General features: G+C 54.9%; 1 protein-coding gene across 1 annotated transcript in view; it reads right to left on the reverse strand.

Annotated features, from left to right (window-relative positions):
* SPATA13 (spermatogenesis associated 13) overlaps positions 1–7770 on the reverse strand; it is a 354699-nt gene extending 346929 nt beyond the window's left edge. The window contains 1 exon segment of the mRNA XM_021065472.1: positions 7518–7770. The gene's annotated coding sequence lies outside the window, so the exon portion shown is untranslated.

Genomic DNA, 8973 nt, shown 5'->3' on the forward strand with positions numbered 1-8973 from the left:
GTGGGTTAAGGATCCGGCGTTGCTGCGAGCTGCGGTATAGGTCGGCAGCTGTAGCTCTGATTAGATTCCTAGCCTGGGAATCTACATATGCAGCAGGTGTGGCCCTAAAAAAGACAGAAAGGACAAAAAGAAAAAAAAGAAGCAGATTCACAGATATAGAAAACAAATTAGTGGTTACCAGTGGGAGGGTCCCATATCGAGGTGGGGGAACAGGAAGTACAAGTTATCAGACGTATTGTACAACACAGGGACTAGAGCCAATACCTCGTAATACCTGTAAAGGGAGCATAAACTTTCAAAACTGTATTAAAAAAAAAAAAAGCAAGTCATGAGAGGGTCCTTTTCTTTTATCAAGTCTTTATTCCCCTTTTGAGGGCAGAATGTTCCCAGGAACACATTTCTTTAATCTTGCCACTGGCCATGTTGTCCTGTGTACGTGCCTCAATTACTGCTGTGTAACAAACCGCTCCAGGACATGGCAGGCGCCTGGCTGTGGTCTGATGGGGGCCCCTGCTGTTTCGCGGGGGATCGCGTCCTTCTGGGGGCTGGGGGCTGACTTCTGCCAGAGTGCCTCAGTTGTCACGCCCTCCCCACAGGGGACTCACCCACCAGGGCCCCCGCCCCACGTGGCCTCTCTCTAGCAGGCCAGCCCGGCCTTACCCTGGGTCTGGGGTCCAGGAGCTCAACTGTAAGGCTGCTCCCGGGTCTCCCTGGGAACAGACACGTGACACTTCTGCTGCATCCCTTCGGACAAGCGAGGTCAGAGGTCACAGACTCAAAGGCAGGGGATCCCTCTCCCTCCTGGCAAGAGGGGCAGCAGAGAACCTGAGGCCCCTTTAACCTATTGCAGTCCCATCCACAGCCTGGCACCCCGATGGCAAGGACGAAGGACCCCCTCTCTCGGGCTGTGTTTCCTCACCAGCCACCCATCCCAGCCGCACTGGGTCCAGATCAGCAGCAGCTTCTAGGAAGCCCACGTGGAGTTCCTGGGGGGGGGGTCTTGGCGGACCCCGGCACAGACAGCTCCTCGCCCCCTTCCTCAGCCTGGGGAGTGGGCGGCACCTGCCTCTTCCAGTGGATGGCAGTTCCACCCATCAGAGCCCCAGGCTCGTCGCCAGCTCACAAGATCTTCAGGCCAGAGGACCACTGCCTGGGCGTGGGCTACCAGTGTTCAAGTTGCCAGGGGTCAGCCTCTGCTATGGAGATGACCCCTTGGAACCCGGTTCAGGTGAGGCCTTGTGAAGCTTAATGTCTGTGTCCACCCAGTTATCTGGTCAAACACCAGTCTGGATGTTGCTGTGCAGGTGTCTTTAAGATGAGCTTAATGCTGAAATCAGTAGACTGAGTAAAGCAGACGGTCCTCCATGGTGTGGTGGGCCTCACCCAATCAGTTGAAGGGCTGAAGCATGAAGGCTGAGGCTCCCAGATTAAGAGGGAATTCTGATCCCAGACAGATTGCAGATTCAGGCTGCAACAGCGGCTCTTCCTGGGGCTCCAGCCTGCTGGCCTGCCCTGCAGACTGTGGACTCAGCCCCACAAATGCACAAGCTGATTCCTTAAAATAAATCCTTCTCTCTCGTGTATGTTATACTGTAGTATATATCCTATTACATTTTACATATATTGCATTACAGCATGAACACCGGTATGTATATATAGACTCCTATTGGTTCTGTCCTGTCTCCCTGGAGACCCCTGCCTAACACAGGCCTCACGCTGACACCCCAGGGGGAGACGGGGTGGGCAAGATGCTGATGCAGCTCAAGGTGGAGCCACAGCTCCCGGCTTGTCCCCCACAAGCTCCATCCAGCACAGCAGAGCAGGCGTGAGCACGGTCCTGGCAAGAAACAGCCTGGATGCAGGGAAACAGCGGCCCCGCCCTGAGAGTTCCGCCCCCATCTCTCACCCACTGCGCTCAGTGCGCTCAGGTGGTCTATTCAGAAGAGAAAGCCTTTTTTTTTTTTTTCCTTTGGCCATGCTCACGGTATATGGAAGTTCCCAGGCCAGGGATCAAACCTGTACCACAGCAGTGACCCAAGGTGCTGCAGTGACAAGGCCAGGTCCTTAACCCACTGAGCCTCATGGGAACTCTGAGAAAGTCACCTTTAAAAAAAAATTGGGGGGGCTGCCCTGCAGTATATGGAAGTTTCTGGACCAAGGATCAGATCTAAGCTGCAGCTGCGAGCTATGCCACAGCTATGACAACACTGGATCCTTAACCCACTGTGCCGGGCCAGGGATTGAACCCTCATCCTGATGCTGCAGAGACACCACCCATCCCACTACACCGCAGCAGGAACTCTGAGGTCATTTTTTAAAAGGGTTTGTTTAAAAAAAAAAAAGAGAGAGAGAGAGAAATTGACATGTGTAGAGAAAGCCGAGTCTGGCATCCATGCCCTATTATTTTTTTCCAAAATAACGTCTTAGTCAGTGTTCTTCAGAGAAACCCAGCAGAGAAGCCGAAGAAACAGATACAGACACAGATGAGAGGAGACGATTGCAGGAGCCGGCTCAGTGGCTATGGAGGCCGAGAAGCCCCAGCAGGTGCCGCGTGCGAGCCCGAGGACCAGGAAAGCCGCTGAGGTCCCCACGGCAGGAGAAGATGGATGTCTCCTCCACCTGTCGTTCTGTTCGGGCCACCAATGGACTGGGTGACGGCCACCCACACTGGGGAGGGGGCCCCCTGGACTCGACCATTCAAATGCTCCTCTCTTCTGGAAACACCCTAGAGACCCTCTCAGAGATCAGGTTCTCCCGGCCCCCTGGGCATCGCTTCAGGGTGACGAGTTGGCACGTTAGGTCAACCATCCAAACAGTGGCGTTTGTTTCTTCGCCGCTAAGTCCCAGGCACCTTTCTGCGGCAACGCCACACGTGAGCGCGCTTTCGCCGCAATAGTGCCAAGTGACAAACCACCCCCAAATCTCTGCAGAAGCGACCCAAACCTCTTGTCCCCAGCCAGATGCCCTCCCCTGTGGCCTTGCTCTTTCTCCCACACCTTCCCAGAGCTCAGAAGCCCAGGGCGCATGGTCGGGGAGGGGGTAGGTAGGTTCAGAGCGTGTCCTTCCCCGAAGTGTTTCTTCCCCGTGGTCCACGGCCCCACGCGGTCGTGCGGCCACGACTCCCATTCTCGGGCAATCATCGCATCTCCGATGCTGGGTCTGTGTCCCATCCCTGCACACAGTAGGTTTGGGCTCCTATTACCAACAGCCTGTACATCCAAATGCCTGGCATGCTGTCTCACGGGCACCGTCCCTCCGTGTGTGCATCCGCGGGCACAGGGTCGACCTCTGGTCGCTGCTGGACCGCTCCTGTCTGCCCATCTGAACCCTCCATCCTCCGGGTACCGCTCCCGTCCCCCAGAAGGGCGAGTCTCTCTCTGGGCTTCAGAGATGACAATTATCCCCACATTCCCTGTGTGGGGAACATCCGTTAGAGTGAACATGACACGGAGACTCTTACTTCCTCCTCATCAGAGCCCCCTGAGGTGGGTCAGCTCGTCCCACCATGCAGGTGAGCACACCTGAGGCTGGAGATGTCACTCAACTGCCAGGGCCAGGCATGAGTCAGGGCAGGTTCTCATCCACCTCAGAAAACACAGGTTTTCTCACTCCCTTTAGCACAATCTCATTCCCCGGTAATTAAAAACGTCCAGCGCCATGGGACAGCCAAGGCTCCACAGTCATTTAAAGTGAAAGGTTTCTCCACGCAGATTTGATTTCGAAGCATCACTGTGCACTGAAAGGAACCAGGGCTCCTTGGAGAAACTGTTCAGGTCAGCTACGGCGCAGAAAAGGGAGATGAGCCCAAGGATGGCACCTGCGCCAGAGCAGTCACCCAAGCCGCTGCAGTGACAATGCCAGACCCCTAACCCACTGAGCCACCGGGGAACTCTGACCCCAGAGTGTGTTTAAAACGACACAGGACCCAACGGGAAGGCTCACCAGTTCACCCAAGATTGGACAATCTGAGCATCAAAACGAAGGATGACAGCAACCGAATAGACACAAACTCATGGGCTCCCAATAATAACACGAAAACAAAGTCCGACAAAGAACAAAAACCCCAAACCCACTGGCTCTCTTTGGAGGCAGGGAGGATTGAAGATGGAAAGCAGAGACTCCAGCCTCTGGGCGGCCCTTCCTATACGGAGAAACCCGGCAGCTGATGGGGGGAGATTCTTAATAGAAGAACCCAGCTAATTAATACACAGGTAATCACGTTCTTAGAAAATTAGTTTTGCAAAGAAACGGTGAAGCAAGGGGATGACCGCTGGGGCTATTAAAAGCCATCAGCAGTGATGTGAGAACCGAGGAGACCCATCCCGAGGATGTTTGGATCCTGGTTTGAGTACATGAACCAAAAATTTCATTCTGGAGTCAAGGGGAAAATTGAGCATGAGCTGCCTATTAGGTATCACATGGTATGGGCTGACCACTGAGAGTGGTTGGGTGTGAGCAGTGCACTGTGGTTGTGTTTCTTTTAATGTCCTGAGGTATTAGAGACACACACGGAAGTACTTATCAGGATTGTGAGGCCGTGTCTGCAACGGGCTTTAAAATCCTCCAGAAGAAATGGCGTTGGGGACAAACAGGTATAACATAAAAGGCAGACTCTTGGGAGCTGTTCGTCGTGGCTCAGTGGTTAACGAATCCGACTAGGAACCGCGAGGTTGCGGGTTCGATCCCTGGCCTTGCTCAGTGGGTTAATGATCCAGAGTTGCCGTGAGCTGTGGTGTAGGTCGCAGACACGGCTCAGATCCCGCGTGGCTGTGGCTCTGGCGTAGGCTGGTGGCTACAGCTCCGATTCGACCCCTAGCCTGGGAACCTCCATATGCCGTGGGAGCGGCCCAAGAAATAGCAAAAAGACAAAAAAAAAAAAAAAAAAAAAAAGAAATTAGAGAATGAATAAATGGGGGCTGAGTTTCTCTGCTCCTCCTACCTCTGTGGAAACCCATCACCATAATAATTTTTTCAAAGTTTAGGAAAAGCTAAAGCTTCTCTCTAGCCTGGGGCGGGTGCGAGCGAGTTCCATTTCTCCCTGAGACCCCCTCCTTCCTGCCCCCAGGGTGACAGCTGGCTGAGAGGAAGGCCAGGGGGGAAGAAAGGCAGGAACACTCCCCTCGGACCTAACATGGGTGTTTTCTGAACCCAAGACAGACAAACAGGTCCCCTTAACTGAGTGGCCATCTGTGGGAACAACAGCGGATTCTGACGTTTCCTGCAGGCTGGTGCTGCCACCAAAGCAGAACCTGCTCCATCTTCTCCCATCACCCTTGCTCTCTGCAGAGTAGATCACCACGGGGGCCTCGCCCCAGAAAGTCCCAAGGCACACTGCCTCCTGATACATCTGTCAAGGAGCTTTTGGCAGCAAAAACAGGACACCTGACTGACAGTGTGTAAGCAACAAGGGCTTATTATTACATGTAAGTATAGACGTAGAAAATCCCACATTGATCCAGTGCTTTGATAATATCAAGGCTCTAGGTCAGCATCTCTGCATTCTCTTGATTTTTTTTTTTCTTCTCCTCATAGTCACAAGATGGCTGCCAGAGCTCCAAACATCACATCATACACAATAATATACACAGGCCAGAAGGAAAGGGGAAATTCACTTCACGTACCTCTGTTCTCATTAGAATGGAAAATGTTTCCCAAAATTCTCCCAGACTTTCCTTTACATCTCATTGGCGAGAACAGGATCACACGCCCCCAGTCCCCTGCTGCCCAAACCCAATTAATAACAGAGGGGAATTGCCTTAAACTAACCACCAGTCACCCTCTGGAGCTGGTTCCACCTTCCCTCACTCAGCCAGTCCTGGAAAGGTACCGAGATCTCACTAACCAGGGAAAAGGAGGGCTGGCTGTCATGGAATCACAGGCACCAGAGACAAATGCCACCCTCACCCAGGGCAAATCACAGGACCCCCAGGCCTTCTTCCTGAAATGAAACAGTCACAGGCATGTGCCATGTGGGTGACAGGAAGGGAGCTGAATCCTCTAAAGAGCTTGTTCTGTATCAGATGCCCATAGAGCGGCTGAATCACAGAGCAGGTGCCACACCAGAAAGTGGCCTGCGGCCTCCCTCTCACCCGGGGTGCAGGCACCGGTGGCTCAGGCCACACTGCCTGCGGGCTTTCTCTGCCCTCCCTCTTCCTCACCGGGAGCCTGGGTTTGCTCAGCGAGGAGGGGGTACGCAGGACGAGTGGGAAGTGTGGTTTGGGGTGCGCACAGGAGAGGGGGCGTGGGAAGGGGGCTGGGACGCAGTGTGGGAACCAGCCTGAGCCGCGATCGCACGCAGGTGGCAGATGCCGCTGCCACTGCCACGGAGAGATGCGGAGGGGAGCGCAGCGAAGGAAGGGCCCCTCCGCCGCATCCTGCGCGGGGCCGGGTTTACAGATTTCACTTCTGTTTTCTATGGGTTTCTGGCCAACACTTAAGTAGGTTTGCATGTGGCTTATTTTAATTCGTTTGAATATGCCTGCTCTGGGTTTGGGGTTCATTTATTTTCCCCACTCTAAGGGACTAATCCGATTCTCCTCTTGGGGAGGTTGAATGTGAATTAGGGAGACTGAGCTGGCAGAAAATAGTGGCAGTAAAGTGAAAGAGGGACAGACGGCGCCGGGCAGTCCAGTCCCCAGAGCGGCCGTCCATTCATGTGGAGATCGGAGGCCCGGCCACCGGCCAGCCTCGTGTCCCCAGTCGCTCACAGAGCCGCCAAAAAAGCCCTCCTGACACAAGGAGGGCCAGAGGAGACCCTTTTTCTTTAGCCCTAGAGAGCTCATTAAGATCCCTGTTCGGTTCCTACTGGTTTTTTTGTTTGTTTGTTTGTTGTGTTTATGGTCGCACGGCATATGGAGGGTCCCAGGCTGGGGGTCTCATCGGAGCTGTAGCCACTGGCCTACACCACAGCCATGGCAATGCCAGATCCGAGCTGCGTCTGTGACCTACACCACAGCTCATGGCAACGCTGGATCCTTCACCCCCTGAGCGAGGCCAGGGATCGAACCCGCAACCTCATGGTTCCTAGTCGGATTGGTTCCGCCGCGCTGCAGAGGGGATGCCAGTACTTGCTGTTCTTTAACCTTCCCATGTCTTGCTTCGCAATTTTTTTTTTTTTTTTTTTTTTTTTTTTTTTTTTTTTTTTTTTTGTCTTTTTGCCATTTCTTGGGCCGCTCCTGCGGCATATGGAGGTTCCCGGGCTAGAGGTCGAATCGGAGCTGTAGCTGCCAGCCTACGCCAGAGCCACAGCAACGCAGGATCCGAGCCGCGTCTGTGACCTACACCACAGCTCACGGCAACGCCGGAACCTTGACCCACTGAGCAAGGGCAGGGATCGAACCCGCAGCCTCATGGTTCCTAGTCGGATTCGTTAACCACTGCGCCACGACGGGAACTCCTTGCTTCGCAATTTTGATACCAAATCAGTGTGAAACACGTTCTAGTTCTCTGTCCACAAACCACAGTCGCCCGCATTTGGTCTGGATGGTGGGGCCTGTGTGGCCAAAAATGAAACTCACCCTCCTCCGTTCACAGGTTCCTCCAACGCACGTTTCACCTCCACGCACGGTCAGGTTGGGGGGTGTCTGGGATCAGCGAAGTGGCAGCGACGCGTGACAGGTCCAACCGGAGTATCTGATGCCTTCGAAGAAGGCATGGAAGGAGTGAAACCAAACACAAGTACCAAGGAAGAGAGACGAAAGAGGGAAGAAGAAGCGAGAAAGAGCCGAAAGGCGTCGGTGTCCTTGTGGGGGCGTGGAGAGACGCAGCAGCCACTGGGCGTGCCCTGGGGGGGGGACGCAGGGGTCACTGGGCGTGCCCTGAGGGCGGAGAGGGACGCAGGGGTCATCGGGGCGTGTCCTGGGGGGGAAGGGACGCAGGGGTCATGAGGCGTGTCCTGGGGGGGAAGGGACGCAGGGGTCATTAGGGAGTGTCCTGGTGGGGGCGGGGAGGGACGCAGGGGTCATCGGGGCGTGTCCTGGGGGGGAAGGGGTGGAGCGAAGCAGCGTCTTCTGGGCGCCCTCCGTGTGTTTAGTCCTCCGTGTCCTCATCCTGTCCTCGGGGACAACCTAGAACCCATCCCGCCACCATCCCGGGGCAGCGCCACCCCCTCGGCCTCTGGGGCTTCTGCATCTGGAGGCCAGTTCTGCCTGCCCTGGGGCTGGGGGGTGTCCAAGGCCCAGGCGGCTGGCACAAGGCCTGCGCTCTGGACCGCGGTGGCCGTGTTTGGCTTTTAAACCGCAGAAGCAATAAAGATCTTTTATGAAACCTAGTGTTTGAAGTGTCGCCTCCTCAGCGCTATCTGCAAGTGTGAAGGTTTGGGTGCCAGGCTTCAGGGGAGTTCCCTGCCAAGGACATATGACTGCTGGGTCAGAAGCAGCGTTTGGGCCGAGGCTTCCCGGGTGACATTTAGAAAAATTCGGGGAGGCTCTGCTGTGGCTAATTGGCTGATTGGAGGCCAAAATCCAAGCCTGTGTGATGGGTTCAGCTGCTTCCCAGACGTGCTGATTTCGGCGCTGGCACCCCTGGCACCCCTGGCACATCCGACTCATTTGTGGACTCCCTCCGAATCCTTCAGACCTGGACTTGAGAAGTGGGCTCCAAGCACACTTTCTTTTTTTTCTTTTTCTTTTTCTTTTTTTTTTTTTTTGTCTCTTTAGGGCCGCACCTGCAGCATGTGGAAGTTCCCAGGCTAGGGGTCGAGTCAGCGCTGTAGCCACCCGCCTACACCACAGCTCAAGGCAACGCCAGCTCATTAACCCAACGAGCGAGGCCAGGGATTGAACCTGTGTCCTCATGGACACCAGTCGGGTTCGTTACCGTGGAGTCCCGATGTGAGGTCCTCCAAGCACACTTTCAAACAGGAAACAAGAATGATGTCCTTACTTTTTGCCACAGCTGCACGTTTTGGGGCTAGGGACACAGTGGCTCCCACTGTCCCTGCCAGGTCCCCACCGGCCGGGCGCCCCCTCCCTC

The sequence above is a fragment of the Sus scrofa genome, chromosome 11, assembly GCF_000003025.6.
Source record: "Sus scrofa isolate TJ Tabasco breed Duroc chromosome 11, Sscrofa11.1, whole genome shotgun sequence".
NCBI lineage: Eukaryota > Metazoa > Chordata > Mammalia > Artiodactyla > Suidae > Sus > Sus scrofa.